Source organism: Schistocerca gregaria, chromosome 10, assembly GCF_023897955.1.
Source record: "Schistocerca gregaria isolate iqSchGreg1 chromosome 10, iqSchGreg1.2, whole genome shotgun sequence".
Taxonomy (NCBI): domain Eukaryota; kingdom Metazoa; phylum Arthropoda; class Insecta; order Orthoptera; family Acrididae; genus Schistocerca; species Schistocerca gregaria.
In genome coordinates, this window is record NC_064929.1 from 157,712,080 (window position 1) to 157,726,738 (window position 14,659).

The window sequence follows — 14,659 nt, forward strand, 5'->3', positions numbered from 1 at the left end:
TGTATCTTACGACTACAGTACAAATGAGCCACAGGCAATTTCCAGTTCCAGGAAAATACAACCAGTTTGTCGACCTAGTGAAAACCATGTCATGGAAACATATCCCCAGGGGCTTTAGAAATACATACATTCAAGTAACTAATGAACTTCCAAAAGCACTGCTGGAGAAAAACAAACAGCCATTGAATTAAGACTCTTTCTCCAAAGAAACAATTCAAACATGTGAACAAGTGATGTCTATCATATTCTGCCTCCAGAAGGAAACGTTTTGCAACCAAGTAACACAGTTAGACATTAAACATAGCAGTCAAAACATGGAAACTCTAGAAAAACATTAAAACACATTCCAGAAACTCTGATGAAATTATGATGCTTAACTGATCAACTACTAATTAGAAATTGTTACAAAATCACTCTGACTACTGCATCCCTCCACAGAAAGCATTACTCCAATACCCCAAGTAACGATCTTTCAATACTTTTCAGCCCAAGATGACTACTGCATCCTTCCACAGAAAGCATTACTCCAATACCCCAAGTAACGATCCTTCAATACTTTTCAGCCCAAGATGACACCAAGTCGTCAGACTTCTAGGAGCGAGTTCAAAAATGTGCAGCAACTCTCCTGTGTGAATAACAGACTTTCTATGAGACTGAAATAGATTTCAGTCTTGTGATTTCTTTATAATTATAATACAATTTCCAGTCCCTCGCTTATTTAATTTATATTACTGTTCACACTGCAATTTATGCCACTGGAAGGTAAGAAAATGATTCAATGTGCAATACTTTCAAATCAATAAATGGCAAGGAAATGAGATGATGTATAAAAAAAGCTTATGATCATTTTTACAATAAATCTTTTAAAAAGTGTGAGTTAGTGTGCAAACACACATCTAAATACTTTAGACACTTTCAAATTATTAAACTGTTGTGGGAATTCCCCTTCTGTTTACTCAACTGATTTGTTTACATCATCAAAGCTAGTATTGGGCTCTTTTATCTCTACGCATACTGTAAATCCATGAAATCAACAGATACGCTCAGTTCTCATGCAAAGAAATTACAAAAAAATGGAGAATTTTTTATATTTTCATATTTTAAATGAGGCTATGAAAATATAAAAAAGACGTCATCTAGCAGACTATCGCAAATCAATTAAAATAACTTAATCATTAATGTTTCAGTGAGTTGAGTCGTAGGAGCCAGTAGTCAGCCAATCTCAATTCTTCTTGGAGCACTACATGAAAGCTGTGTTCCCTGTCTTGCATGTACATTCACTGTATCCTATCTGGATGGCTGCATGCAACTTTGCCCCTAACCACTGAAATATGCCAATGAGGTAACAACTCACAGAACTATTCAGGCACAGATAGGCACATAAAGAACTTCACTAATTTTTGAAGGAGTGGGACAAGGGGGTGGAAAGGAAGGGGGAACAGCAGAGGAGGAGACTGTCTGGCTACACTGTTCCTGTTGATTGAAGATGGGAAGGAGATGCATCATATGCATGTGTTACAAAGATGGCAGTGGTGAGCTCAATCTGCAAGCACATATGGGGCACTGTGTGTGGTGCACAATTAGATGATTGAAGGACGAGTCATAAGGACAAGTCCTATCTGTGTAATTCAGAGAATACGGTGATGTGGGGACTGATCCATATGCCACAGGTTGTGAAGCAGACACTAAATCGAGCATGTTTTATTCGCCAGTACCATCTGCTACCGAGTGGTTAACTCTGCTTTTTACAACAGTTTGGTGGAGGAAATTCTGGTGGACAGCTGACTGGTGGTTGTGCCCACATGAAATGCTGTGCAGAAATTACAGCTAAGCTGGTACATGAGATGACTGCTTTCACATGTGGCCTTGCCTCTGGGTAGGGTAACCCCATGACTGCAGTGGACTAGGAAGTGCCGGTCAGTGTATTGGACAGTTTTTGCTTCAGAGTATTGCACAGGATCAATGTGGCAAGGGGTTGGGAGTCGCAGTGGTATAAGGATGGAGTAGGAATTTTATAGGTTGGGTAGGCAACAGAATATATTTTTGTGAGGGGTGGAAAGAATCCTGTGTAGGATGTTCCTTGTTTCTAGGCACAATGATAAATATTCAAAGTCCCAGCAAAGGATTTGGTTCAGTTGTTCCAATATAGGAATATCATAACACAACATTCTATGAGGGGTTTTCAAAAGAGAAGGTACGAAACAATAATGGGGTATAATTGAAGTCTTTGATCAAAAGTAATCGCCAAAGGCCTGAGCACAAATATCCCACTGTTTCACAAGCCAAAGGATTCCCTGATCCCAGAATTGGTGCTTCTGAAAAAGTAGCTAGTCCTCCACTGCATCCTTCAGTTCGTCATCCGAATTGAAGTACTTTCCATGAAATGATGTTTTAGGTGACCAAAACAACGCGCCCATGGAAACACGTGGGCAGCAGAGTCTATATTTCTAGATTTCCAGACTGCATTTGACACAGTGTCCCACTGCAGCTGTTAAAGGTACAAGCATATGGAATAGGTTTCCAGGTACCTGAATGGATCACAGACTTTTTAAGCATCAGAACCCAGTTTGTTGTCTTCACTGGCGACTGTTCATCAGACACAAGAGTATTGCTTGGAGTGCCCCAACGAAGTGTGATAGGATCATTATTATTTCCTGTGTACAGAAATGACATGGTGAACTGGGTGGGAAGCAGTCTGCAGTCATTTGCTGTAGTATATGAGAAAATGTTAAAGCTGAATGACTGTACAAGGAAACAACATGACAGACAAAATTTTCTTGTTGGCATGATGAATGGCAGGTAGCTCCAAATGTAGAAAAATTTAAGTTAATGCGGAAGAGCAGGAAAAACAAACAGACGACATTCGGATACAACATTGGTAGTGTCCTGCTTGACACAGTCAAGTCATTTAAATATCTGGGCATAATGTTGCAAAGTGATATGAAAAGGAACAAGCATGAGATAATTGTGATAGGGAAGGCAAATAGTCAACTTCGGTTTATTGGGAGAATTTTGGGAAAGTGTGGTTCATCTGTAAAGTAGTGTGACCTATTCTCAAATACTACTTAAGTGCTTGGGACTTGTACCAGGCCAGATTAAAGGAAGACATCAAAGCAATTCAGAGGCGGGGTGCTAGGTTTGTTACCGGCAGGTTCGAACAACAGGCACGAGTTACACAGATGCTTCGGGAGTGCAAATGGAATTCCCCTGAGGGAAGTCAAAGTTCTTTTTGAGGTACATTACTGTGAAAATTTAGAGGACCAGCATTTGATGCTGTCTGCAGAATGATTCTACTGCTGCTGACAATATACGCTTCACATAGGCCCACAAAGATATGAGAAATTAGGGTTCATACAATGGCATACAGACAAACATTTTTCCCTCTATTTGTGAGTGGAACGGGAAAGGAAATGACTAATAGCGGTATATGGTACTCTCTGCCACACACCGTACAGTGGCTTCCAGAGTATGTAGGCCTACAGAGTCATACACCTTGCAACACGATATGTCTGGGCTGTATGACGGATACTCAAGCTGCTCCCACTTGAACTTGGCCACTGCACTTTGTGTGAGCTCAGAGATGTGTGGATGGGCATTATCATGGAGCAGAATCACTTCCTCTATGGGCAGCACAGGCTGTTTGCTCTTGATGAACTTACGCAGGCTACAGAGAGTCTCTCAGTACATATCACTGTTGACATTTTTCCATGCTCAAAGAATTTAAAGAGTATCAGACCTGAGACATCGAAAAAGACAATGACCACCACCTTACCGGCTGAGGACACATCTTTGAACTTTTCAGGGGAAGGTAACAATGCATTGCTTCCATCCCCTAGATGCTTCACTATGTTATCCCAAAGCAGCAAATGCAAATTTCAATGGCTGTTTCATGCCCTGTGTCACCGAAATGTTCAAGTGTACATCTTTCCAGATTTTCAGCACAACAGCAGCCACTAATACTAGCACTGCCGGTGTTGAGCGTTCAGAGCGGAACAATATGCCGCCGTCACTTCTACTTGCAATAATGCCACCATCACATGGTGAATTCAAATTCCCTTAAATATAAGTGCTCACTTCCTGTGAAAGAAAAATAGTAATTCTGGTTTGCATTACTTTTTTGAACAGAAGAGCTACTTACAGTGATTTTTCTGCTTATACTGCCCATACTCACAATATCGTTTGGCCTGTACTGAATTAAAGACAGAAAAATGCACAACAGAAATTTCCCCTCATGAAAATACTCACTGTCCAGAATTACTGACAGAAAGTAATTAAATTCACAGATATGGTCTCAAAAGGGAAGAATATTTCTTCACTTCCTGCGTATAGCACTCCCGCAATTTAGTACTGATTTTTGATGGCACACTAAAGCACTTTCACAATTTAATACTGATATTTGATGATGGTTTCAGATTTTAATCATGTTTATTCACAATAAGCAAGCTGTAAGAACACTGTGTAAAGTAATTAACTGTGTATCTTGTACAAGTCGGTTAACGTGCACTTACAGTGCTAGCAATTCATCAGCTGCTAGCTGCTGCTGACAATTAGTTTCCACTAGTCATAGCCAATCAGGTGATAGTGTACAGCAGCCAATGAGAATCAGTGAATCCAATGACTCGTTTCAGTGGGGGATGCAAATTCATTACTTTTGTCTTTGGTGTGGATACTGAGAGACTGGTAGCTATTCAAGGTTGAGTAAATCAGGGTATTTTTGAAAAACCAACCTAGTGTTTAAAACTGAGTTTTTATGGGTTTTTGTTGTGACACACAACATATAAACTTACTGTCACTTCTAGAATCAGTAGTTTGATAGTTTACAACAGTTTTCTTGATTATATTTTCTATGTACTGATGATTTAACAGTCCAACTTAAATTCCTAAAATCAATTTATTCAAAGCACTAATCCATTCTTACAACTTCTTTATCAGTGTCTCATTTCTTGTGCTGCCAGCACTGCATCCACTGAGAGAATTTTCTCCATCTATGAGCTTGTTTGGTCAAAAAGAAGAAATAATTTAGGAAAGAATACATCCTAGAAACTAGAAGAAGATCTATAATTTTCTGCATGCTTCCAAAAATGACTAAATTGTACTGTACAGTCACTACAATTCTACATCAAGTTAAAGTAACCTTTTTTTTTGTGAGTGATAATTTAACTGTGTTCCTTATATTTCAAGAAAAGTTAAAACACAATACTAATAAAATTAAATGCACTGACAGCCATTTTGCATTCAAGAAATACGATGGCTCTTTTTAATTTATGTAAGGCTAACTATTTAACACTTAGTATGCAAATTACATTTTTTTAGTTAAATATAGCTCTTTTTTTTTTAAACCGCATGGTATTTTTTTTATAGATGGGATTAAAGTAGAGCAACCCTGCCGCTATTATGGTTTTTTGTATGTATTTCTTGTATTTTATGTTTATCAGAATATGGCATGATTCCTTAGACCACTGTTTTGTATTTCAATGTTACAGATGGGTTGTGAGTTTGCAAATGCCAACAAATATTACTGGAGGAAAACTGGCTGTGTACACTGACTGCTTTGATTGTTTCAGAAACTGTATTTTTGGAATGTCTCGATTTCTTTGGGTGTGATTATGCAGGAACCTAAGCCTACAGTTTAAATTTTAGAGAATATTCTGCTGTATATGACAACATTCTGTGCAATGAAATCCATTATGCTGCTATGTAATTTCATACATTTATTGAACTTTACTTTCTCACTGGTTCCAACATCTTGTTTTGTTGTCTGTCTCCTCATTTGTTGTGTTCACTTCCCATCATTCAACATGCAAACAGTTACCAACTGCAGCACTCAATGCAAAAGTCATGAGCACCTTAAATGCACTTTCACTGCATACTGCATAAGCTTTTTAAGAATAGTTGAATGATTTCACTCACTTTCTAGTGGTTTTACTGCTGATGATAAAAATAAATTTAAGCTGAAATGTGATTTACAAAGTCACAATGTGAGACACAAAAATTGTTTTCACTTAACTTTGCGTCCTTGCCTAGAGTTCAGAGTGGAGTTATGTACACTGGCGGGACAATATAAAACAAACACCCATACAATAAAGCAAGAAATTGGAAATTCAAAAGAAAATTAAAACCATATCATTAGCAACTCTTTCTACAAATTATGTGAATATCTAGAGAAGGTACTGAAAACACACACTAACTAAATAACTAGCAGCAGCGCTCGTTGTAGAGCTGAATGACAGACAGTAATGTTCTGTAAATAGACCTCAATATTTAGAGACGAAGGGAAATACTTTCTTTGAAAAATGCCATGACAATAAAGTAAAAATTAAGTTAACAATCATATAAAGAGCAGTTACATAGTATAACTTAGGTGGTTTTTTTCCAAAATAACCTTCTTTCCACTTTCCTCAACAAAAATTAGATGGCATAATATTGGGCAGCACTAATCCTTATGGTGGTAGTTTACTGTTCCTACAACATAGAGATTAAGCTCACACAAATTCATCTTCTGTTAACTTATACCTTCACATGTTCTATATTCTTGAAGGTTCTCCTCCTTGATGTAATTATGGAAAGTGATGAATGAACGAACAAATTAATGCCGACAGACGCATGTCTCTCATGCTAAACTGCGGATCACTTTTACTCTAATCAACATAAAACCACATTTTGCACAAAAGGAGCAGCTTAATATAGTATTCCAACATGAGACTGTTGAATAAGAGTCCTGAATAATGCCAATTTTCATCCAACTATAATGTTATGTCCAATGGCCATACCATAGATGTGACATTGAAATCTTCAGAAACTGGGAACTTCTACTACCTAGGTGCATGATAGCCACAGTCACAGTACTTTATCACATGGCTAAATGCAAGTTGTCAGCTTTGATCAAAGAAAACATGTGACAAATATCGTAAATAATATGGTACCTATGACATGTTATGAATGGCAATTTTTATAAACTCAGATAACCCATAACCGAGCGAGGTGGCGCAGTGGATAGCACACGGGACTCGCATTCGGGAGGACGACGGTTCAATCCCGCGGCCGGCCATCCTGATTTAGGTTTTCCGTGATTTCCCTAAATCGCGCCAGACAAATGCCAGGATGATTCCTTTGAAAGGGCATGGCCGACTCCCTTCCCTAATCCGATGAGACCAATGACCTCGCTGTCCGGTCTCCTCCCCCAAACAACCCAACCCCCAGATAACTCATAACATGTAAGCTTTCACGGCCGCCATCCTCATTAATTAAAACTTCCGGGCTGAACTGCCGCGGTCCATATATAAAACTACTTCTTCTTCCTGACGTTTCGTTGCCTACTGCGGGCAACATCTTCTGAGGTGGGTCGGCGACTGGCTGCTAGGCCCTGAGGTCCCGCTTATATACAGCACTTAGATGGAGCCACCACTCATCACGTGCTTCAAGATATGGCAGTCAACTTTTTACCAACAAAGTGACAATCGATTACTTGTAATCAAGAGAGATGGCACTAGCCACAGATAGTTATAAAGTCTAAAGCACGTGATGAGTGGTGGCGCCATCTAAGTGCTCTATATAAGTGGGACCTCCGGCGCCTAGCAGCCAGTCGCCGACTCAACTGAAAAGATGTTGCCCGCAGTAGGCAACGAAATGTCAGGAAGGAGGAGAAGTTTTATATATGGACCACGGCAATTCAACCCAGAAGTTTTAATTAATAACTCCAGATAACTGTCACCACAACCAGGTATTTTTTATTTTACACATGTTGGTTTCGCCAACTAATGACGAAACAGAGAAAATACAGACTAAAAGACATCACAGTAGACATTAACATTACTTCACTGGTCAAAGCTGACAACTATTATGGAATACTTCTCTTGCCCCGTCACATCACAATATATACTGCAACAAGGAAACTGATTTATCTGTGGGAAGGGGACACCATTCATCATACCCATCGGATATACTACATAAAATAGAAGGGCAAGTCATTAATCAACAGGAACATTACAACTTTTCTTACAATTTTAATACAGTAAGTGTACGTGCATTACTTTTCCCTGTCCTAATCCGTGTTGTTGTGGTCTTCAGTCCTGAGACTGGTTTGATGCAGCTCTCCATGCTACTCTATCCTGTGCAAGCTTCTTCATCTCCCAGTACCTACTGCAACCTACATCCTTCTGAATCTGTTTAGTGTATTCATCTCTTGGTCTCCCTCTACGATTTTTACCCTCCATGTTGCCCTCCAATACGAAATTGGTGATCCCTTGATGCCTCAGAATATGCCCTACCAACTGATCCCTTCTTCTAGTCAAGTAGTGCCACAAATTTCTCTTCTCTCCAATTCTATTCAATACCTACTCTCATTAGTTATGTGATCTACCCATCTAATCTTCAGCATTCTTCTGTAGCACCACATTTCGAAAGTTTCTATTCTCTTCTTGTCCAAACTTTTTATCGTCCATGTTTCACTTCCATACATGGCTACACTCCATACAAATATTTTCAGAAACGATTTCCTGACACACTCCATGTTAACAAATTTCTCTTCTTCAGAAATGCTTTCCTTGCCGTTGCCAGTATCCATTTTATATTCTCTCTACTTTGACCATCTTCAGTTATTTTGTTCCCCAAATAGCAAAACTCATCTACTACTTTAAGTGTCTCATTTCCTAATCTAATTCCCTCAGCATCACCCGACTTAATTCGACTGCATTCCATTATCCTCATTTTGCTTTTGTTGATGTTCATCATATATCCTCCTTTCACGACACTGTCCATTCCGTTCAGCTGCTCTTCCAAGTCCTTTGCTGTCTCAGACAGAATTACGATGTCATCAGCGAACCTCAAAGTTTTTATTTCTTTTCCATGGCTTTTAATTCCTACTCCGAATTGTTATGTTGCTTCCTTTACTGCTTGCTCATTATACAGTTTGAATAACATCAGGGATAGGCTACAACACTGTCTCACTCCCTTCACAACCACTGCTTCCCTTTCATACCCCTCGACTCTTATAACTGCCATCTGGTTTCTGTACAAATTGTAGATAGCCTTTCGCTCCCTGTATTTTACCCCTGCCACCTTCAGAATTTGAAAGAGAGTATTCCAGTCAACATTGTCAAAAGCTTTCACTAAGTCTACAAATGCTAAAAAAGTAGGTTTGCCCTTCCTTACGCTAGCTTCTAAGATAAGTCGTAGGGTCAGTCCTAATCCTTAGCAACGCAGTTGTCTCAACTTGCCCCTACATTTGAAAATACACTCCAGAAAAAAAAGACCAATGATATTAAAGTCAGTGGTGCAAGCCTCTCACTGGAGTATTGGCCTGACTAGCGGCAGAATGCGGCCCTTCTGAAGCTCTAGGTGGAGGAAAGGTGGCGAATCCCTCAGCCCGGCTACGTTTCAACCTGGAGAAAGAAACCAAGTACTCATTCTGACAGCAGGCTAAGTGCACCTGATGTCATCTTGGAGGGACTGAACAATGAAAAATCTCCACCCTTACTTGAGTTAAAATTTGAGACCTGAAGGGCCAAAGTCTACTGCTCAACCCACTTGACCTCCCTGACATGGTTCTAATAGCCTCCAAAATCATGTCATCATTTAAAAACTTATGATTCTGCAAATTTTCTTTCCAGATCTATGTAAACAAAAACATGATGGTATCAAGTTTATGCTGTATGATGGGCATGTCAACATCTTACATGTCTGCATACGTGAATTTATGGGGCACATTATCCACTCAGAGGGATTTGACCGTACACAAGCTTCAAAGGCTTTTCTGACCTGTCACTGTAGCAATTCCTGGTCACAGTTTAGCCTCTCTTCAGGAAGTGCACCAGCAAATAGGATTACTGGTTTCACAACCTGTCTGTAGTACAACATTTTGGCTACAGTTTACATCTGGCCCAGTGGCATTTGTGGCAGTGCTTATCTACCACTCATATGTTGGCAGTGCATCAGTTCACGTAGCGAATGAGATGATTCTTTGACATAACCAATGAGAGACAAAAAGATGTATTTTTATCACCGAAATTGAAGCCTTGTCTGCTGTTTTCCAATGTATTAGTGAGTGGTTATAAAATGGACTGATAAATGTGATTTAGTTATGCAAACAACGCTGTCTGTTGGTGCATATCTCATGGATTAATTGCAGAGATATAAAAATGATCAAATGTGGTGGTGAAATGACTATGCAATCAATCTGCGTGAGCACACTGAGGAAGTGGATCAATGTTTTTAAATTAAATCATGGGAGAAGGTAGATGGATCAATGTCTTATTAATAACAGAGTCACTCACTTTACATATTAATAAACATTGATCCATCTACCTTCACCCATGATTTAACTAAAAAATGCTGATCCTCTTAGCATACTTGCACAGATCAACAGCGCAGTCATTTTCCCACCACATTTGATATATTTTCATGTATCTGCAACTAATCCACGAGACATGCACCAATGGATGGTGTCGTGTGCAGAACTAAATCACATTTATCAGTCCACCTGATAGAATTTGATGCCATAATCAAAAAATATTTTTCACAAAACTCACAAATATACCAAAAACAGCAGACAAGACAATGGTTTGTATCAATTTCAGAGCTAGAAATACATCGCCTCTTCTCACGTCTCAGTGGTTGCATCAAAGAATTATCCCACTGGCTAACTGAACTGACGCACTGCGAACCTACGAGCAGCAGATAAGCACCGCTGTGACTGCTTCTGGTCTTGAGCTAGACTTTAGCCTGTCAGCAAGTCTTTCATTTTGGAATTTTTCGACGCCACTCACACTTCCCTCTCTATACAAATAGTAGTCCTCATACTGAACATTCTACTGTAGATTCACACAGTTTAACTTCCACTCCTAACCGCAAAAAGTGAATAAAACCCTATTGTACTTATATGGCAGCACAGTGATACTGAACAAGGCAAAATAATTTAATTGGATAGATAGAAAAATCTATCCACCAAGAGGCAGCATAACACACACGAAAAAGATGGTTGCAATTGGCAAGCTTTTGGAGACAGTAGCTCCTTCTTCAAGCAAAAGGGTTGAAGGGGAATGAAGAGGGCTGAAGGAAAAGGACTGGAGAGGTCTAGGAAAAGGGGTAGATTTTGGGAAGTCACCCAGAACTACAGGTCAGGGGAGACTTACTGTACGGGATGAGAAGGAAAGACTTACTGTTGGGGACTGTATCCAATGCAATGCAGTTCTTTTTTGTTCTATAGCCTACTTAATAATAATGACGTTATGACTCACCAGCCTGTTGCGAGTCTTTCAATAGGGTACTACTTTGGCAACCAGCGCATTAGGTGCTAATACTGATGATGGTGTGGGGAAAAAAGGCAGTGGTACTGGTTCATATGAGATTGTACTCCGAGGTAATGGTACTAAAGGTTGGTATCCACTGCTGAAGAGGAAGAGATTTGTGTTTCCACTGCTCTAGTCAGACACACTACAGTGCAACGACATATACTGCTCAATGGAATGGCACATTTGTATTCTGTTAAGCTGATGTTACCTGTCCTTTAACTTTCACATTACACACGTCTTGTGCATATTTCTCGCATTAAATCCTTAAAGGCATGGAACAACAAAGTCAGCTCGAGGCTTTACTTCTTGACATCTGAATAGCATTTGAATTAGTACTGCACATACAATTATTTGTGAGAATACAATCACATGCCATATTAAACAAAATATGCACATGCATTGAGAACTTCTTGGTAAGGAGGATGCAAAATGTTATCATGGATGCGGAGTCATCAACAGATTAGAAGTAACTTCAAGTTTGTCCTAGCGAATTGTGTTGGCATTGTTGTTCATGCTATATATTAATAACATGGCACACAATGTTAATCATATGATCTGACTTTTCACAGATGATGACATTATCTATAATGGAGTACTGTCTGATGAAAGTTTCACCAATATTAAGGCTGATCTTGGTAAGATTTATAAATGACACAGTGATAGGTGACTTGCTTTAAATGTTCAGAAATTTAACAATGTGCACCTCAGAAAAAGAAGAAAAAAGTAGTATCCCACAATTACAATATTAATGCATCACAGTTTGAATCAGTCAGCTCATACAAATACCTGAGTAATAATTTGTTGGGAAACAAAAAGGAATCATTACAAAGTCTCATCACTTATCAGTTGTAGGTAAAGCAAGTGTCAGACTTCACTTCATCAGTAGGACACAGGGAAAATACAGACAGACTACAAAGGAGATCGACTATGAAACAATCATGCTACCAGTACTGCAACACCGTCGAAGTGTGTGTAAACCATACCAGATAAGATTAATGGGGATGCTGAACATAGAAAGAAATGCAGCACATATGGACACAGGTTTGTTTGACTCACAGGAGAGTGCCACATAAAAGCTGAAGAATTTTAAATGGCAGGCAGTACCTGTCCCAAGTGAGCTTGCTTACAAAGTTTTGAGAATCAGTCTTAAGTGAAGAATCTAACAATATACTACAAGCCCCTACACACTCCTCCCATATGGACCAAAAAGACAAGATTATACTAATTACAGAGTAAGGAATTTAAGAAATCTTTCTTCCTATGTTTTATGGAATGGGACAAAAATCTAATATGTGATGCGATGGGTAGTTGGTCCTATCCACTACCACGCATTTCACAGTGGTTTGTAGACTATGTTGCAGTTTTTCAGGAAAGTTCTAATACAACTTGGACTATTACTTAATATCTTATACATTTATTTAGACACACAATAGTAGTACAGGAAGGCAACATATATTTTGTAAATGAATGGTGATGGGTATTACAGAAGCTCTTCAGTATTGATCAAAAGTTCTTAATAAACATAACATGTGATGATGGTAAACATTTGGTTAATATCAAGTTTGTACAGCCTGGATTGTATTGTGTTTACAAATCACTGCTGCAGTGCAGGATAATCACATACTAGCACTGTTAGTGGATGTAGTGTAAGCAGCACTTACATTAAGGTTAAGGTTTAATTACACATAGGATCTTCAACCCTTTGATAGGCAGTGCCCTAACAACACTACACAGAGTGAATATTAAACAAGAGCCATGCTGTTGATGAAATATTAATAAGAATATCCAATACTGTAATGGGGAATCCTAGGTGACATACAAACATTGAAATGAGTAACAAAGGCCACTCACCATACAGTGGAGATGTTAAAGCAACTGAAATCACATTACAGAACTCTTTGATATCACCCCCCCCCCCCCCAAACTCTCTTTATTCTCGCAGCCAATTCAATGTCTGAATTATATAGTGATTGCTGTTTTTACTAACTGTTTTCAACGATTACAGCCAATAAAATTTGTAGACAGATTAAAATAATGGACGACGAACATAAAATTTGGGCAAGAACACATAACAGAAAGACATATGAGGTCAACATATCGAATAATCTGATCGTATCATCCTGCTTTATAACAATATTCGGAGACATATAGAATTAACAAATTCAGTGCGTAGCAAATTACCTCAGATAACTATATCGTAAATTTTAAAATATCAGCTGACAATTCAGTAATTATTTCTTCATATAACTCTTCATGCAATATTTTAACACCCCACACAAATCTATAGCAACAAATTCGCATGCATTCAATTTTCCTACAAATTACATTGCATTTACAAGCAATGCTGTGTTCTGGGTACACTTCTCAAAAAAGTTTCCTCAGTGCAATTTCAATACCGATTCAGCGCTTTCACTGAAGGAATCTTCGTTAGTGACAATATGCTTCCGATGCCTTTCCTGCTTCAGCCATTCTTTGTGTTGACAACAGTGTCTACGTGCTTTTTCTTGGGCTGAAGTATTTGCTTCGTTTGGGAGAACTCTATTTAAGTAAGTAAAACTTAGAAGTATTTATTGCTCTGTACCAGCTGAAACGGTGATGAATGAAACATGACGTTCTGAGCCTCCGGAACAAATGAAGGAGGAAACTGCAGACAGCCAAAATGCGTGTAAAAGAATTATACTTCACTACCCACTAGTTAAAAAAATACGTCTTACATACCTCCAGCATACTGCCATAATGCTTATTTACACATTTCCACTGAACTTCAAACAAGATGTTTACAAACAACTTTCAAACAATCTGCGCTTAAACGTCATTGGTTAAGCAGAGAGTGCCGCAAAGATGTAACAATTACAGCATAGCTTTGATCAAAGATAGAATCTAAGGTCGAAGCAGCATATGGTATAAAAAGCAGTGACAACCAAAATATTTTTTATGTTTTCTTTCGCACCGTTTCTGATTGACGAGTATATTCTAATTAATTACGTTACAATGACATTGTATAGGAAACTGTCTCATGCAAGAATACTTAGATACAGACAAGAGTTTGAGTGAGAACCAGCATAAATAGGAAGAAATTAATCAGATTATCATGTATATATCTTATCTTCATTAGAATAAAGCACCAATATATATACACTGACTGTCAGTTTACGCACACACACTTGCAAATTTATCCAGCACTTGTCATGTAGATACATGACCATGACATTTTAGAATTTATTTCAACAATACAAGTCTTCCCAACACCATGTCTCAGTATTTTTCAACATATAAAGTGCATCATATCACTATGACATTTACAATTACACACTTCTTGTACACAGCTGTGAAAAGTAACTGGTCCTCCTTTCACATACTTTTCTTTACAT

At 38.6% G+C, this 14,659-nt stretch overlaps 1 protein-coding gene across 8 annotated transcripts in view; it reads right to left on the reverse strand.

The window, feature by feature from the left end:
* Nucleotides 1–14,142, reverse strand: part of LOC126293658 (NK-tumor recognition protein-like) — a 95,103-nt gene extending 80,961 nt beyond the window's left edge. For 7 of the 8 annotated variants that reach the window (XM_049986948.1, XM_049986949.1, XM_049986944.1 and 4 more), the window contains exon 1: nucleotides 14,007–14,127. The gene's annotated coding sequence lies outside the window, so the exon portion shown is untranslated. Of the gene's footprint in view, nucleotides 1–14,006 lie in introns of all 8 variants that reach the window. The other variant, XM_049986943.1, reaches the window with a different exon arrangement.
* Nucleotides 14,143–14,659: the final 517 nt, after the last annotated feature.